This window comes from Anabrus simplex, chromosome 2 (assembly GCF_040414725.1).
Source record: "Anabrus simplex isolate iqAnaSimp1 chromosome 2, ASM4041472v1, whole genome shotgun sequence".
Classification (NCBI taxonomy): domain Eukaryota; kingdom Metazoa; phylum Arthropoda; class Insecta; order Orthoptera; family Tettigoniidae; genus Anabrus; species Anabrus simplex.
Genome location: NC_090266.1, coordinates 332,409,868 through 332,428,432, shown reverse-complemented (window position 1 = coordinate 332,428,432; position 18,565 = coordinate 332,409,868). Strand labels below are relative to the sequence as shown.

General features: G+C 40.5%; 1 protein-coding gene across 11 annotated transcripts in view; it reads right to left on the bottom strand.

Moving 5' to 3' along the window:
* Window positions 1-18,565, bottom strand: part of LOC136864113 (uncharacterized) — a 929,406-nt gene that overhangs the window by 548,251 nt on the left and 362,590 nt on the right. Inside the window, exon 11 of one of the 11 annotated variants that reach the window (XR_010859274.2) lies at window positions 18,492-18,559. The exons of the other annotated variants lie outside the window; for them this stretch is intronic. The gene's annotated coding sequence lies outside the window, so the exon portion shown is untranslated. The remainder of the gene's footprint in view (window positions 1-18,491; window positions 18,560-18,565) is intronic. 11 annotated transcript variants of the gene reach the window in all.

The following is an 18,565-nucleotide window of genomic DNA, read 5'->3' as shown; positions in this document are numbered from 1 at the left end:
ATAAATGCCTTTGATTGATTTTAATAATCTACCTTTAATTCCATAGTCCCCCAGTATGGCGAACATCTTTTCCCTCAGTACCCCATCATACGCTTTCTCTACATCTACGAAACATAAACACAACTGCCTATTCCTCTCGTAGCATTTTTCAGTTCCCTGGCGCATACTGAAAATCTGATCCTGACAGCCTCTCTGTGGTCTGCAACCACACTGGTTTTCATTCAACTTCCTCTCAACGACTGATCGCAGCCTCCAAGATGGCAGTGAATACTTTGCCTGGTATACTAATCAATGAGATACCTCGATAGTTGTTGCAATCCTTCCTGTTCCCTTGCTTATAGATAGGTGCAATTACTGCATATGTCCAATCTGAATGTACCTTACCAATACTCCACGCTAATTTTACTACTCTATGAAGCAATTTCATCCCTGCCTTCCCACTATACTTCACCATTTCAGGTCTAATTTCATCTATTCCTGCTCTCTTATGACAATGGAGTTTATTTACCATCCTTTCCACTTCCTCAAGCACAATTTCACCAACATCATTTTCCTCCTCCCCATGAGCTTGGCTGTTCGCAACACCACCAGGATGATTTCCTTTAACATTGAGAAGATATTCAAAATATTCCCTCCACCTCTCCAGTGATTCTCTGGGATCTATTATGAGTTCACCTCAATTACTCAAAACACTGTTCATTTCCTTTTTCCCTCCCTTCCTAAGATTCTTTATTACTGTCCAGAAAGGTTTCCCCTGCTGCTTGACCTAGCCTTTCCAGGTTGTTACCAAAATCTTCCCACGACTTCTTTTTGGATACAACAACTATTTGTTTTGCTCTGTTTCTTTCATCTACGTACAAATCCCTGTCTGCCTCTGCCCTTGTTTGGAGCCATTTCTGATAAGCCTTCTTTTTACGTTTACAAGCTGCTCTCACTTCATCATTCCACCATGATGTTTGCCTTTTCCCATGTATACACACAGTTGTTCTTAGGCATTCCCTTGCTGTTTCTACTACAGCATCCCTGTAGGCCACCCATTCACTTTCTATATCCCGAACTGCTTACTGTCTACCGTTTGAAACTTCTCACTAAGCATATCCATGTACTTCTGTCTAATTTCCTTGTCGGGGAGATTTTCTACCCTTATTCATTTGCAGACAGATTTAACTTTCTCTACCCTACGCCTAGAGATACTTAGTTCACTACAGATCAGATAGTGGTCTGTATCATCAAAAAATCCGTGGAAAACTCGTACATTCCTAACAGATTTCCTGAATTCAAAGTCTGTTAAGATATAGTCTATTATGGATCTGGTACTCCTAGCCTCCCACGGGTAGCAGTGAATAGCCGTATGCTTGAAGAATGTACTTGTAACAGCTAAACCCATACTAACACAGAAGTCCAGCAAACGCTTCCCATTCCCATTAGCTTCCATATCTTCCCCACATTTACCAAATCACCCTTTCGTATCCTTCAGTTCTATTCCCAACTCTCACATTGAAATCGCCCATTAGCACTATTCTATCCTTGCTGTTGACCCTGACCACGATGTCACTCAATGCTTCATAAAACTTGTCAAATTTATCCACGTCTGCACCCTCACATGGTGAATACATGGACACAATTCTAGTTCTAATTCCTCCAACTGACAAATCTACCCACATCATTCGCTCATTTACGTGCCTAACAGAAACTATGTTGCATGCAATGGTATTCCTGATAAAGAGCCCTACCACAGACTCTGCCCTTCCCTTTCTAACACCGGTCAAGTACACTTTATAATATCGTATCTCTCCCGCATTATCTCCCCTTACCCGAATATCACTTACTCCTAGCACATCCAGATGCATCCTCTTTGCTGACTCAGCCAGTTCTACTTTCTTTCTTCCATAAGCCCCATTAATATTGATAGCTCCCCATCGAATTCCATTTCGTTTGCCAAGCTGTTTCCAAGGAGTCCCTCGCCTATCAAATGGGAGTGGGACTCCGTTACTCCCGTAAGTCCGAGGCTTGCTTAAAATGTTCTGAGCTCGGTAAATTCATGAAGCAGGATGCTAACCTACTTGCACATAGTCCAAGTGAGGATCTCTCCTCTAACGGGTTATGGACCACTGGTGAATTGTGTAGTCCCAGCCGCCTGAGCACAAGGAGAGCCATGACTCAGAATATGTCCGAGATGCCCACTCCCATTCCATAGCAACTGGTATCCCGACTCTCAGGACCACTTACTAGGCCACTCAGCCATTGCCCATGGTTTACAAACTAGGACGTGACTACAGTAACCCACAAACATGAACCATTTTATGAAAAAAAAAAGATGGTCGGGAACTCGTGGTTCAAGAAGAGAGAAAGTCGTAAGATACCTTGGTACAGCAGTGGCTGGTCTAGGAAATCCATTGTGGATTACATGATCTACGACTGGGAAATGAAGGGGAATGTTACAGATGTAGGGGTTTTTAAAAAAATGGTATTTGTTTGGAGCGTCGACCCATGTGGATCTTTTGCCCCTAGATGTAAGGGTAATACCATCGGAGGCCCTAGATAGTGACCACAGGCTACTGGTAATGAAGCCGAGAATAATGAAGGGAAAAAAAAATGACAGAGAAGCAAGAAAGATGTATCAAAATATGGAAACTGAAGGAGAAGAAAACCAAGGAAGAATAACAGGAAAAAAATAAGATTGAACTTACCATGGATAAAACAAAAACAGGAGAGGAGGAATGAGACAGGTTCAAGAGGACATTAGTAAAAACTGCAGAGGAAGTTTGTGGGAGACCTAGTATAGATGCGAGCTGAAGAGAAGACTAGGGGGACGTGAGGTGGGACACGGGGGGAGCAGCTTTCTCTCTCTGTCGTCTCGGCTATGGCATTGTTGGATGCGCTTGAGAACGGTTGGCTGTTGAGAGAGCTCTTGCATTATTGTAGTGATAAAGTAGTGAAAACCTATTGAAATAGCTTAATTTTGTGTACATCTGATTCATTTAGTGCTGTTTATATAGTGGTGTTTAGTGCTTGTTGGTAGAAATTGGGAGTAGTAATAATTATTTAAATTTTGTAACAAGTAATTCAGTTGGTCTTCAGTAAATTACGTTTTCTAGGTTAAGTAGGCTAGCTAGGTGCACCTTGTTTCGAATTTAGGTTTAGGTAATACTTTAGGTAACAATATTAACTTTAAAAATATTTGTAAATACTGGTATCTGTAGGTTCGTTGGTTGTACTTACAAAGGCAGATTATCATAAGGAACAGTACCGTAACTTCTGCAGCAACTTCTCCGGTATTTCGTATAGATATACGTTCAAACTATCGCGAAGGTAATAATTTACTACATTAAAAAACACGATACGCCTGTAAACTTCCATTTAAAAAGAAGTTAAAGAGATTACACGGTAATAGTTAACGGTCGTATTGTTATTGATTATTGTCGCTCCTCATATTCAAATATTGCATTGTTGGCTACAGTCGTGAACAAAGGGTGTAGTGTAGTCAAGTAAATATAAATAAAAATCACCTGACATTGTATTCCATTCATTTGTACTCCTGAGTAGGTAGTTAGTATCCGTAATTTATATTTCGCTCCCTCGATCTTTCAGTATTTATGAGCGGTTAGCTAATAACAATAAAGTTCATATATCCCAGTAATTGCAGTTCAAGTCCCTGGAGTAATAGTAGTAGTAGTTTTGACAGAAATATTTGAGAAATTATTGTAGACAACCTCGTATTTTTCAGTAGGCCTAATTAAGGACACTTTTTTTTTCTCCGTCCCGTGGAGTAGGGAAAATAATAGTAATCCAACAGCTGTAATAATCACATAACCACATTTCAGTAGAATTGTAGTGAAGATAAGGTATAATATATTAGATAGTATCTTGCCAGTTATATTCGTGTTTTTCTTCGTGTACGGCAATCCTTCTGATACTTAAGCATTTAACCAAACGCAGTATAGTGTAGTGTAGATACATTGTAGTATAGATACAGTACGGTACATTTAGATAGTGCCGTATCTTGCCTGCTATATTCGTGTGTTATCTTTCGTGTGTATCTATTAGACCCTAATACTAATAATAATTTGTCTAAGCATTTAGCTTCGTTGGTAATCTTTGAGTACAGTAGTTCTTGCAAATTTCATTTCTGTTGTGCTTAGTAGTGACATACGGTACGGTACGGTACCGGTATCGTAATTAGGATACGTCTGAAAGTAGTTTAAAAATTACTGTAGTGTACTGTACAGTAGTATACGAGTAATATCCTATTAGAATTTAGTGTGCTTATTTTATTATTGTAAAATATTTGTGTAGTACTGGTGTAGTAGAGGTATCCGTAGAAACTCCTACTAAAATATTGTTGAAATTAGGATAGGCTTAATTGCAGTTTGGAATTGTGTAGTTCATGTGTATTACTTTCGATATTCAGTAACTAACAGCAGTTTTTATCCTGTTAGGGGTTGTAGGATAAAAAAAAAAAAATAGAGCACGACTAAGTAGTATTGTAGTGTAGTCGTATATTAATTACCTTATTGTTGTGTACTATCCCAGACAATATATCCCTCCGTTCATTTATTTTTTTTGCAAATAAGTTACTTTATTTTTTTAATTTATAATTTTCCCCCCGTAAGAATGGCTAAGGAGCGCGAGTGTACTTATTGTGGGTGTGGTGAGGCATTGAGGGGTATGAGGGAGGAGTTGGAAAGTTTGAGGGAGATAATTAGGATTCTCACAAAAGACAGGAAGGAAGATAGGACTCCCTCAAACAATGTACAGGTTACAGTAGGTGTACAAGAGGGAGGGGAAGGAAAGGGAGGAGTTGTAGAAGACAGGTGGTCTAATGTTCTAAGGGGAAGGAGATTGCAGGCCAAGGGCTCTATTCAGGATCAGAATTCAGGACAGGTGTCTGTGCGAAATCGGTACGAGTCACTCCAGGTAGAACAACAGAGGGAAGATGAGGGACAGGGAACTGTTGCTGAGATGCATGGAAGTAGGAGGAAGGGAAAAGGTAGGAAAGGAAAATGTAGAGTAGATGATAGGAAAAGACAGGTGGAACAGGGTCATGGGAAGGAGAAAAGGGAGGAGGAATTAGCTTCTGCAGCTATCAGGAAAGATAGGGCTGACCAGGAGGGGATGGGATCAAATGAGGTGGGTAGGGTTGAGGCTCTGGTCATGGGGGATTCCATCGTTAGACACATGGGGAAAGTGTGTGGAGGAAAGGGAACCAGGGTAGAATGTTATCCAGGAATTAGGTTGAGGCAGATGTTCAGGAAAGAAGAAGAGAGGGAGGAGGGGAAGGAGAAGGTGGTAGTGTTTCACGTTGGTACCAACAACGTAAGGCAAGCTGATATAAGTACCAACATAGTTGGAGATGTGTGGGATCTGGTAAATGCAGCACGGGTGAAGTTTAAGAAAGTGGAGATTGTTATTAGTGGAATACTGTGTAGGAGGGATACTGACTGGAGGGTGATTGGGGATTTAAATGAGACTATGGAGTGGGTATGTGGGAAACTGGGAGTGAAATTTCTAGATCCTAATGGGTGGGTAGGAGACAGGGATCTGCGCTCGGATGGCCTTCATTTAAACCGCAGTGGTACGTATAAGTTAGGAAATTTGTTTGGAAGGGTAATAGGGGGTACCAACAACGTAAGGCAAGCTGATATAAGTACCAACATAGTTGGAGATGTGTGGGATCTGGTAAATGCAGCACGGGTGAAGTTTAAGAAAGTGGAGATTGTTATTAGTGGAATACTGTGTAGGAGGGATACTGACTGGAGGGTGATTGGGGATTTAAATGAGACTATGGAGTGGGTATGTGGGAAACTGGGAGTGAAATTTCTAGATCCTAATGGGTGGGTAGGAGACAGGGATCTGCGCTCGGATGGCCTTCATTTAAACCGCAGTGGTACGTATAAGTTAGGAAATTTGTTTGGAAGGGTAATAGGGAGGTACATTCAGGGAAACGGGATGGCATAGGGAGCGGTGATAAGGGAACAGGGAACTGGAAATCAAGTAGGGATGACATAAAATTGTTAGTGCTGAACTGTAGAAGTATTGTAAAGAAAGGAATAGAATTAAGTAATTTAATAGATATATATTTACCAGATATTGTAATAGGAGTTGAATCATGGCTGAGAAATGATATAATGGATGCAGAAATTTTCTCACGGCACTGGAGTGTGTATCGTAGAGATAGGATAGGAAAGGTGGGAGGGGGAGTTTTCATTCTGGTGAAAGAAGAATTTGTAAGCTACGAAAAAGTTAAAGATGAGACACATGAAATTCTAGGTGTAAGGCTCGTTTCTAAAGATAATAGGCAACTTCATATATTTGGAGTGTACAGATCGGGAAAGGGTAGCACTGATGCGGATTCGGAATTATTTGATAGGATAGTCAGCTGCTATGTGGGAAACGACATGGAAAGAAATGTGATTGTAGCGGGAGATCTGAATTTGCCAGATGTGAATTGGGAAGGAAATGCGAACGACAGGAAGCATGACCAACAAATGGCAAATAAGTTAATATGGGAAGGACAGCTGATTCAGAAAGTGATGGAACCAACCAGAGGGAAAAATATCCTGGATGTCTTGCTGATAAAACCAGATGAGCTCTATAGGGAAACTGAAGTAATAGATGGTATTAGTGATCATGAAGCTGTTTTTGTGGTAGTTAAAAATAAATGCGATAGAAAGGAAGGTCTTAAAAGTAGGACTGTTAGGCAGTACCATATGGCTGATAAAGCAGGTATGAGGCAGTTTCTAAAAAGTAACTATGATCGGTGGAAAACGGTAAATAAAAATGTAAACAGACTCTGGGATGGGTTTAAAGAAATTGTTGAGGAATGCGAAAACAGGTTTGTACCTTTAAGAGTGGTAAGGAATGGTAAAGACCCACCTTATTATAATAGAGAAATAAAGAGACTAAGGAGGAGGTGCAAACTGGAAAGAAATAGAGTTAGAAATGGCTGTGGAAGTAAGGAGAAATTGAAGGAACTTACTAAAAAATTGAATCTAGCAAAGAAGGCAGCTAAGGATAACATGATGGCAAGCATAATTGGCAGTCATACAAATTTTAGTGAAAAATGGAAGGGTATGTACAGGTATTTTAAGGCAGAAACAGGTTCCAAGAAGGACATTCAAGGAATAATTAATGAACAAGGGGAGTGTGTATGTGAGGATCTTCAAAAGGCAGAAGTATTCAGTCAGCAGTATGTAAAGATTGTTGGTTACAAGGATAATGTCGAGATAGAGGAAGAGACTAAGGCCAAAAAAGTAATAAAATTTACATATGATAACAATGACATTTACAATAAGATACAAAAGTTGAAAGCTAGAAAAGCGGCTGGAATTGATCAGATTTCTGGGGATATACTAAAGACAATGGGTTGGAATGTAGTACCATATCTGAAGTACTTATCTGATTATTGTTTGGTCGAAGGAGCTATACCAGATGAATGGAGAGTTGCTATAGTAGCCCCTGTGTATAAAGGAAAGGGTGATAGACATAAAGCTGAAAATTACAGGCCAGTAAGTTTGACATGCATTGTATGTAAGCTTTGGGAAGGCATTCTTTCTGATTATATTAGACATGTTTGTGAAATTAATAACTGGTTCGATAGAAGGCAATTCGGCTTTAGGAAAGGTTATTCCACTGAAGCTCAACTTGTAGGATTCCAGCAAGATATAGCAGATATCTTGGATTCTGGAGGTCAAATGGACTGTATCGCGATTGACATGTCTAAAGCATTTGATAGGGTGGATCATGGGAGACTACTGGCAAAAATGAGTGCAATTGGACTAGACAAAAGAGTGACTGAATGGGTTGCTATATTTCTAGAAAATAGATCTCAGAGAGTTAGAGTAGGTGAAGCTTTGTCTGACCCTGTAATAGTTGAGAGGGGAGTTCCTCAGGGCAGTGTTATCGGACCTTTATGTTTTCTTATATATATAAATGATATGAGTAAAGGAGTGGAATCGGAAGTAAGGCTTTTTGCGGATGATGTTATTCTCTATAGAGTGATAAATAAGTTACAAGATTGTGAGCAACTGCAACGTGACCTCGAAAATGTTGTGAGATGGACAGCAGGCAATGGTATGTTGATAAACGGGGCTAAAAGTCAGGTTGTGAGTTTCACAAATAGGAAAAGTCCTCTCAGTTTTAATTACTGCGTTGATGGGGTGAAAGTTCCTTTTGGGGATCATTGTAAGTATCTAGGTGTTAATATAAGGAAAGATCTTCACTGGGGTAATCACATAAATGGGATTGTAAATAAAAGGTACCGATCTCTACACATGGTTATGAGGGTGTTTAGGGGTAGTAGTAAGGATGTAAAGGAGAGTGCATATAAGTCTCTGGTAAGACCCCAACTAGAGTATGGTTCCAGTGTATGGGACCCTCACCAGGATTACCTGATTCAAGAACTGGAAAAAATCCAAAGAAAAGCAGCTCGATTTGTTCTGGGTGATTTCCGACAAAAGAGTAGCGTTACAAAAATGTTGCAATGTTTGGGTTGGGAAGAATTGAGAGAAAGAAGAAGAGCTGCTCGACTAAGTGGTATGTTCCGAGCTGTCAGCGGAGAGATGGCGTGGAATGACATTAGTAGACGAATAGGTTTGAATGGCGTTTATAAAAGTAGGAAAGATCACGATATGAAGATAAAGTTGGAATTCAAGAGGACAAACTGGGGCAAATATTCATTTATAGGAAGGGGAGTTAGGGATTGGAATAACTTACCAAGGGAGATGTTCAATAAATTTCCAATTTCTTTGAAATCATTTCGGAAAAGGCTAGGAAAGCAACAGATAGGGAATCTGCCACGTGGGCGACTGCCCTGAATGCAGATCAGTATTGACTGATTGATACCTGCGATTAGTGATTGATAAAAGTATCGTCAGCCAGCAGCCAGCCAGTCTCCCTTTGATGATACAAGTGGCCAGTCGAACAGTTCGGTAGTGTTGATCTTGCCTGTGTGTTATATATTCAGGCTTACATAACTGTGTTATAAAACATTTATGTTATTATAGTGCTACTTTGTACCCTGCCGGAAGAAATGAAAGACTATCCAAAGCGAAGCTAGGGAGGTTATCAGACATGCTATCCCAGAATGTGATGAAGAGGCACGAGAAGGGCAACTGAAACACTTACTGAGGCAAAATAATTTGCGTGTATCTAATTACACAGGCATTTCAGTCAGCACAGTGAGTAGAATTAGCAAGGAAAGTACAACAGCTGGCTATACGTCACTATCAACACCAGGGAAGCATCGCCCACAGCCCGAAGAAAGAAAAGTGCAGTGTGATGGGTTTAATTAATAATGTTATTTGGTTTACGTCCCACTAACTACTTTGTTAAGGTCTTCGGAGACGCCGAGGTGCCGGAATTTAGTCCCGCAGGAGTTCTTTAACGTGCCAGTAAATCTACCGACACGGGGCTGTCGTATTTGAGCACCTTCAAATACCACCGGACTGAGCCAGGATCGAACCTGCCAAGTTGGGGTTAGAAGGCCAGCGCCTTAACCGTCTGAGCCACTCAGCCCGGCTGTGATGGGTTTAACAGAGGGGTAATAAGAGAAGTAATTCAAGACTTTGATGTAGTCCAGAAGAAAGTGCCAACATACCCCAAGCTTTTGAGTGCCATCAAGGAGAAAATCGAATTTCCGTGGGGCCTAAAGTCTATTGTTTTAAATGTTATTTTATTTCATAGTTGTGTGTATCAAGAAAAGTGATAAAGGGACACAAGAATTAATGAAGCTAATTTCGGCCTACAGTCTATTGCTTTAGATGTTACATTGTTTCATAGTTTTGTGTATCAAGAAAAGTGACATAGGGACACAAGGATTGATAAAGCTAATTTAGGCCTACAGTCTGTTGTTTTAAATGTTAATTTATTTCATAGTTTTGTGTATAAAAAGTGTTATGGGGACACAAGGATTGATAAAGCTAATTTAGGCCTACAGTCTATTGTTTTAAATGTTATTTTATTTCATAGTTTTGTGTATAAAAAGTGAAATGAGAGACAAGAATTAATGAAGCTAATTTAGGCCTACAGCCTATTGTTTTAAATGTTATTTTATTTCATAGTTTTGTGTATAAAAAGTGACATAGAGACAAGGATTATGGAAGCTAAGTTAATTTAGGCCTACAGTGTATTGTTTTAAATTTTATTTTATTTCATAGTTTTGTGTATAAAAAGTGACATAGAGACAAGGATTATGGAAGCTAATTTAGGCCTACAGTCTATTGTTTTAAATGTTATTTTATTTCATAGTTTTGTGTATCAAGAAAAGTGACATAGAGACACAAGGATAGATGAAGCTAATTTATGCCTACAGCATTTTTAAATATTTTGTGATTAAATAAAATTCTATAAAATTGAGTTCTTCAGTAAACTAACTCGTCAAATAATGAATAAATTCCCTCCTCTCTCACCCTTTTCAGACGGTACAGCACTGGCTTTCTGAGCTTAAGTTGGTGGGTTCAATCTCGGCTAAGTGCAATAGTATTTGAAGGTGCTGAACTACGTCAGTGTCGTGTCGACAGATTTATCGACACGGAAAATAACCCTTGCGGCACAGAATTCGTGACGTACAAGCGAGAACATTGTTATACAAAATAGTAGAATAGAATACTCCCATCCCCGAGTTCCGGATCACCTGGAACTGTGGACAGAGTAATCATTTATTGCTATTTTTGATATGAATGTTTTCTTGTATCTATTACTACATTAAACATTATAATTACTCCTAATCACTATTTACACCCAATCTCTAAATTACAGTTTTTAATTTTATTTCTTTTTGTCCTAGACATTTACAGTGTTATCTTGTCTAGGACAACATGTATCTTACCGGTACTCCTATTATTAATTAATGTAAGTTTTTTTAAGAGTCCGACCAGATTTCTCCTTAGCTTACAATAGACATTATAAATTAACAGAATGGCTGAATGAGTGAATGACTGCATGTCTGGATGAGTTGCATGATTGGATCGTAATCTTAAATTGTTATACGCGCACATATTCAATCTGGTTCATTATTATTATTATTATTATTATTTTCTTCACGTAACGAACACACCGGGACGTGTGTGAGAGAGAATGAATTCGTAACTCGGCACACTGACGAACGAAACTGACCCGCCTGTAGCTCGCTTCGTGTAACTTACTACATTTGAAATATAGGAAATAAATATCGTCTTCTTCTAGTACTGTAACCGTCATCGGACGTTGGCGATCATTTTGTAAAAATATGTAAAAAATATTATAATAATGAATACAGTATATATATTAAAATTAAAATAATAACAGAAGCTCTTTCGATTTGCACCTTGAGGATGGACTCTGCCCGTGATAAAAATCTAATGTTGAAGATGGCATAAATTCCCAGTGTCAGTGGAAAATAACCTAGATTATTGTTAGTTGGAAGCTGCCTTTTCTTAATATTTCGCTGGTCAGATGTAGTCTATTAATAGATGAATAATGTTACCCACCTGTGATATACAAAATTACATCGAGTGCCTTGCAGGAAGAGACCACCTGAGGACACTGCGACTGCGAGGGCGAAAGTTTTCAGAAACTCAAGTACGTACGCAAGCTTGGTGACGAGAACCCAGGGACAAGGGGAGAAGCGAGGGCTAACGCATTCCCGGCCACATTCCTAGCGAAACTCTTCTCTTGAGCTCCCATCTATACCAGGAGAAGAGGCAAGGAGATCCCATGGTAGAACGACAGAGTTAAAGTGGTAGTTGGGGAGAAGAATACAGCTTTTAGGGAGCGGTTTCAACAGAGGACAATGGAGACAAGACAAGAACATAAAACCAAAAAGGAAGAAGCTTAAAAACAGGGGAAGAAAAAATGGATGGAAAAGTGGACGAACATGATGGAAGAAGATAACAAAGGAAATAGAAGAATACTGTATGGAGTTGTCCAGAGTAAGAGGAAAGGCTTAAGGGAAGATGTTATAACGATAGATAAAAATGGAAAAGAAGTGCAGGAGAAAAAGAAACTCAAAGGAATATGGAAGGAGTAATTTGAAGATGACTAAACCCAGAAGGATGCATTGAGGAAGAAAGTAGAAGTAGGGAGGAAGGAAGAAACATGGAAAAAAAGGAAAAGACTTAACATGAGAAGTGGAGGTAGCACACGACAAGATGAAGGGAGGGAAGTCCCAGGTTTAGAAAAAGAGAGTATCGAGATGGTGATGGCAGCAGGAGTGGTAGGGAAACGGTGGCTTTATCGCGTGTTGAAAGTAGTATGTAAGGAGAGGAGGACCCCTGAAGACTGGAAACCCATCTTCAAGAAAGGGAATAGGAAAGATTTTAAAAACTATAGGGGAATCACATTAATATGTCAATGTGCAAAGGTGTTTGAGAAGATTCTGGAGAATAGAATCAGAAATAGGGTGAATGATAAGTTCTTTTTTTTTTATTTGCTTTACGTTACACCGACACAGACAGGTCTTATGGCGATGATGGAATAGGAAAGGCCTGGGAATGGGAAGGAAGCAGCCGTGGCCTTCAGTAAGGTACATTAGCCTGGTGTGAAAATGGGAAACCACGGAAAACATATTTAGGGCTGCCGGCAGTGGGGTTCGAACCCACTATCTTCCGCATGCAAGCTCACAGCTGCGCGCCCCTAACCGCATGGCCTACTTGCCCGGTAAATGAGAAGTTAAGAGAAGAGCAGTATGGCTTCAGTTCAGGAAGGTCCACAGTAGACCTTATATTTGCAGTAAGACAACTACAAGAGCACCATGAGTGGGGTAAAGATCTACGTATGTCCTTGGACTTTGAGAAAGCCTGCGATCGCGTGTACAGAAATGACGTATGGGAAGCCTTACAGAAAAATAGTGTTGAGTAGTAGGCAGTGGAATGTGAGGGAGATCTACCATTTGAGCGTCAGTTGACTGAAGGTAAGAGGAGAGAGAACAGACTGGTTTGAGCAAAAAAGTGGATTAAGACAAAGAAGGGCTCTTCATTGTAGTAATGGATGAGCTAATGACAAGAGTGGCCACGAAAATTGGGAAAGGAAAAATGAAGGGATGATGTTTGCAGATGGCTTGTTAGACTCATGAGAAAAGGAAGAGGATATGCAGGAACAGTTACAAACATGGGAAGATGAAGTGGAACAATATGGATTGAAATTTAATGCCAAAAAGAGTTAGACAGTAATAAGAACTAGAAAGGAGAGACCTACGAGAGGAATAATACTTGGAGGGGAACAGCTTAGGAAAGTAGAGAGTTTCTAGTACCTGGGGAGTATCATAGAGGAAAGTGGAGCAGTAAATTGGGTAATGAGGCAGACCCATGACTGAGATACATGCAGGAGAAATGAACTTTCTGAGAAGCAGGATAGGAGTGACAAGTATGGATAAGATGAGAAATAAGGAGGTTAAAGGTATAGTAAAAGCAGGAGCAATGGTACTGATCTGTGCAAATCCAGGAACTAAAAGCTGGCTGGAACAGACAGTGGTCAAGTGCAACCCTTGGAAAGGGGCGAATTTGGAGGTGGCAGAAGCCAAGAAGGTGCAGAATACTACAAAGGTCATCACCAAGTTTCCTCCTCCATTTGACAAGATGAAGGTTAATGATGTGCTTGTCAGGATACATCAGCATGACACCAAACTTCCGACGAAAGAGTGATGAATGCAACAACTACTGATGACACAGCAGTTCACCTAGAGCCACCGGCGAGTGCAGACGTACGGAGTGGAGGGTCCCTGGAGTGGGAGAAGGTAGTGTAAGTGCGGAGTGTTGGAAGTCAGCGAGGTGCTTACAGGCAATGATTGGTACAGAGCAGTACAGGGCGAGCATAGGTGGTTGGGAGGGAAGGAAGAAGAAAGAAGAAGTGAAGACAAGAAGATGCAGAATAGAACTGGATAAAATAGGATACCTTATACTTTCTGCAGCGGTGATTTTGATATTGCTTTGGATTGGGGGAGTAGAACTGAACCCAGGTCCGACTTACAGAGGAAATATGAGCTGGGAGGACATGGAAACAATCAGAAAAATCGTAACAGAGGTGGTAGCAGAGACATGTCCCCTCGAACAAATCAAGAACATGATCAAGGAACAAACGAGGGAGTTTGAAAAAATGAAGGGGTGGTTTCAGGAAAAGATAGAAGACACAGCTTCACAGGTGAGAAGAAATGGTGAAGAAGTTTCAGCATTAAGAGAGGAGATAGGGAGATTGCAAGAGGAGGTATCGAAACTGAAAGCCGACGTAGTTGTTAACACCCGAAGTCGCAGAAATAAATGCTTATTTATATATGGAGTGCAAGAGGGTAAGAAGGAAGATAAGACGAGTATAGTTTATAAAGTAGTGGACTTAATTCAGGGTAAAATGAAAATAAATTTTAGTGAAGTGGACATTGATGATGTGACAAGAGTGGGAAGATTTAGAGGTAATAGGCCTATCAAAGTGCAATTATTTTCTACACTGATGGCTGATACAGTGGTGCGTAATGCAGGTAACGTGCAAGGAGAAAAAATATGGATAAGGAGGGACATAGGAGCTGAAGAGTGGAGGAATGAAAAAACTCTTAAAAAACACATGATACGAGCTAGGCAGCAAGGGTTGAATGCAGTCATCAGAGGACAGGAATTAGTGGTGACAGGCAACAGATGGAGGAGAGTATGGTCGGTGAATAGACTGATGGACCTAGAACGAAGGATGAAACAAGATGAGGAGGCTAAGAGAAGTGTAGTGAATAACGGGGATGACAAACGAGTGGAAGATAATAGGCAAGTGAAAGATAACGAGGGTAGAAGTGTAATTATAGGAAGTAGTACTGAAAAGTGTCAAGAGAGACAGAACGAGGTGCTAAGTGGAAGTATGAACAACGGTAAGGAAAGAGCAGTGGACGGGCAATGCAGGAGAGAGGCTGAAGATCAAAGGGGTGATGGGGGAAAGGAGAGTGAGCAACAAGAAGCTGAGAGAGCTGAGTGTAGTGGTGTAGTTAGACAAGATCAGGGTATAAAAGTAAGGCCAGTGTTAACCTATGAGTACCTCGCTCAGAATTTGGGTAGGAGCGCAGGGAGAGATAGAAGATATATTTGTAGAAGAAGTAGAGATGGTGGTACTGAGATTGCATTGGTGTAGGGTATAAATGCTGAGTGATGGCAGATGAGTGTGTGTTAGGGCTGAATTGAGGTGTTGGAAGTAGAGGTGGTATATGTTGAAATGTGGTGTTGGAAAGGTATGGAGTTGTAGTTATGATATGTTATAGGGTTGAAATGTGGTGTTGGAGAAGTGGTGGTATAAGATGGTGGATGACAGTTTGTTGATATTTGGAGCTGGAGGAGTGATGGTAAATGTGGTGTTGGATAAGTGTTGTAATTTGGCTATTTGTAAATTTTGGTTTGGGGGAAGATGGAGTTTTTGGTAGGAAATTATGATGGATATTAGGATGAGTATGAGTGTATGGCAAATTGAGCAAATTATGATATGTTATAGGGTTGAAATGTGGTGTTGGAGAAGTGGTGGTATAAGATGGTGGATGGCAGAAGGTGAGTGTATTTGTAGAAGAAGTAGAGATGGTGGTACTGAGATTGTATTGGTGTCTGGTATAAATGCTGAGTGATGGCAGATGAGTGGGTGTTAGGGCTGGATTGTGGTGTTGGAAGTAGAAGTGGTATATGTTGAAATGTGGTGTTGGAAAGGTATGGAGATGTAGTTATGATATGTTATAGGGTTGAAATGTGGTGTTGGAGAAGTGGTGGTATAAGATGGTGGAAGGCAGAAGGTAAGTGCATTTGTGGAAGGAGTAGAGCTGGTATGCTGAAGTGTGGTGTTGGAAGTATTGAAGGCTTAGTATGATATGTTATAGGGTTGAAATGTGGTGTTGATGGCTATTTAATTTTTGGAGCTGGAAACAGGTGAGTTTATTTTCATTTTGTATTGTATTGGTGACTGGTATAAATGCTGAGTATATGTTATAGGGTTGAAATGTGGTGTTGGAGAAGTGGTGGTATAAGATGGTGGATGGCAGAAGGTGAGTGTATTTGTAGAAGAAGTAGAGGTGGTATATGAGGTAGGGTTGGTGTGGTATTGCTAAAATGGGTGTTGGAGTATTGCTGGCCAAAATTTTTGGAGGCGTGATTGGTATTTGTTATTCATTGTCGAAATTTCTGGAGATGAGAGGTAATTTTATTATGGGTGTTATGACGGAATGAAATGAAATGAAGCAATGTTAACGCAGATTGGTAAAAGTTGCGGTATGGTGGATTGGAACGCAATGACGGAATAGGATGGCCGGGTTGGTATGCAATCATGTAATGGCTGGTTTGGAATGCAACCTGGTAATGCTGCGGTTGCAGCTTATGCTGGAGTAGGTCAGGGAACAATAGAGGTGATGAAAATGCTGAAGTAAGAAGGCTGCGTACGTGAGAGTGATAACAAGCATGGAGTTGTAACACCAGCAGTAGAATGTAAACATTGACCAGGCTGTTGTGAATTGATGTAGATGGAGTTGGTTCTGGTATAAAACCGGGACGGTATTGTTTATTTCATTTGATGTTATTTAGTATATAGGGGAGAGGGGTGGCTCAGGTTGGACTATTCTTATTAATATTATTTGTTATTTATTATTATTATTATTGTGAACATGTATTCGGGGCTGAACGCCTGTTTTGTTCACTAATAAATACAAATACAAATACTGATGACACAGGAAGGAAAATTGTTTTGGTCCTTAATGAAAGAGATTTTGAAGAGCTCAAGAAGAGAGGCCTTAAGGCCAAGCTTGGACTTGGGCAGGTCAAATTTCAAGTAATTAAGGGAAAAACAAAACCTAGTGTTGGCAAGGATTGTACTGAAAGTTCTACAGGCCAACGCACAACATAAAAAAAATCAGCTGTGGCCAATTTCGTCAGGAAGTTCAAGTCCGAGGCTCTCGATGTGGCTCTTATACAAGAGCCATGGGTAGTCGAGGGCAGAGTAGCAGGACTGCCAGAATCTGGAGGTAAGCTAATGTATGATACTACATCAAATATGCCTAGAACATGTTTACTTGTGAGCAGAAAACTAAAATGCCTTCTGTTGCAGGAACATTGTTCAAAGGACTTAGTGGCAGCCAAGATAAAACTTGGAAATTGGGAAGGTCCCAGAGAAATAACCATCGGCTCTGCACACCTCCCATATGACTCAACTAATCTGCCCCCATCAGAATAAATTGAGAACCTAATTTGCAACGCAAAGAGGAAAGGTGAACATGTAGTCCTTGGAGCAGATGCAAATTCACATTACACGGCACAGGGCAGCACAAACTGCAATGCAAGAGGTGATTCTTTACTAGAGTTTATTATTGGAACTGAGTTGATGATACTACACCTAGGAAACATGCTTACATTTATAAATAAAAATTGTAGGGAGCTAACAGACATTACACTATGCACTATGCATATTGCAAACTTTATTAAAGACTGGAAAGTGCTGGAGGAACCATCATTGGCAGACCACCAGCACATCCAATTTGCAATAGATGCAAGACTATGTAGGGTAGGATTGAGATGTACAGAGGCCCAAATAGAACTAACAGGGATAGATACAGAGAAGTTCTAGGGAAGGCTGTAAAAAAAAAATTCCAACTAACGTGAGAGGACAGAAAGAATTGGATGAGGCAGTAGAACTATTATAAGAGGCCATTATAGATGCATTCCATGACAACTGTCCCCTCAAAGAAAAGAAAAACACACAAAAAAAAGTTAGGTGGTGGAACAACAAACTAGCCAAAATGAAAAAAGAGGTTAGGATGTTGCATAGAATATCATCTAGAAATGGTATGCGGGTCGTATATCATACAAAACTCACCGAGTATAACCTAGAGATATGGAAAGCAAAAAGAAAATCTTGGAGACTGTTCTGTGAGAAAGTAGAATCAGACACTGAAACAAAAAGGCTTCAGAAAGTTCTTAAAGCACCCCATATAAATCAGGTGGGGACACTGGAGAAACCAGATGGGTCATTTACTCAGGCGGGGAAGGACACTCTGGAGATGCTAATGGCGTGTCACTTTCCTGAGGGTGAGGAGATGACAGAAGAACAAATGGTTGGAACAGAGACCGGAGCTCGAAGAGCAGACTGGAACTGTGCCAACAGAATAATAAGGATCCGGGGCCAGATAAGATACTTCCGATACTCCTACAGGAAGGACGGGAGTCACTCATCAATGCCCTGACGGACCCCCCTTTTTTTTTCTAGTTTTACGTCGCACCGACACAGATAGGTCTTACGGCGACGATGGGACAGGAAAGGGCTAGGAATGGGAAGGAGGCAGCCGTGGCCTTAATTAAGGTACAGCCCCAGCATTTGCCTGGTGTGAAAATGGGAAACCACGGAAAACCATTTTCAGGGCTGCCGACAGTGGGGTTCGAACCTACTATCTCCCGAATACTGGATACTGGCCGCACTTAAGTGACTGCAGTTATCCAGCTCGGTGACGGACCTCTTCAGAAATAATCTAGCTTTAGGGTACATGCCAAAATCATGGCCTGAAGCTAATGCAACATACATACCTAAACCTGGAAGGGCAAACTATGCCCAAGCCAAAGCATACAGACCATTATGTTTAACCTCCTTCATTCTGAAA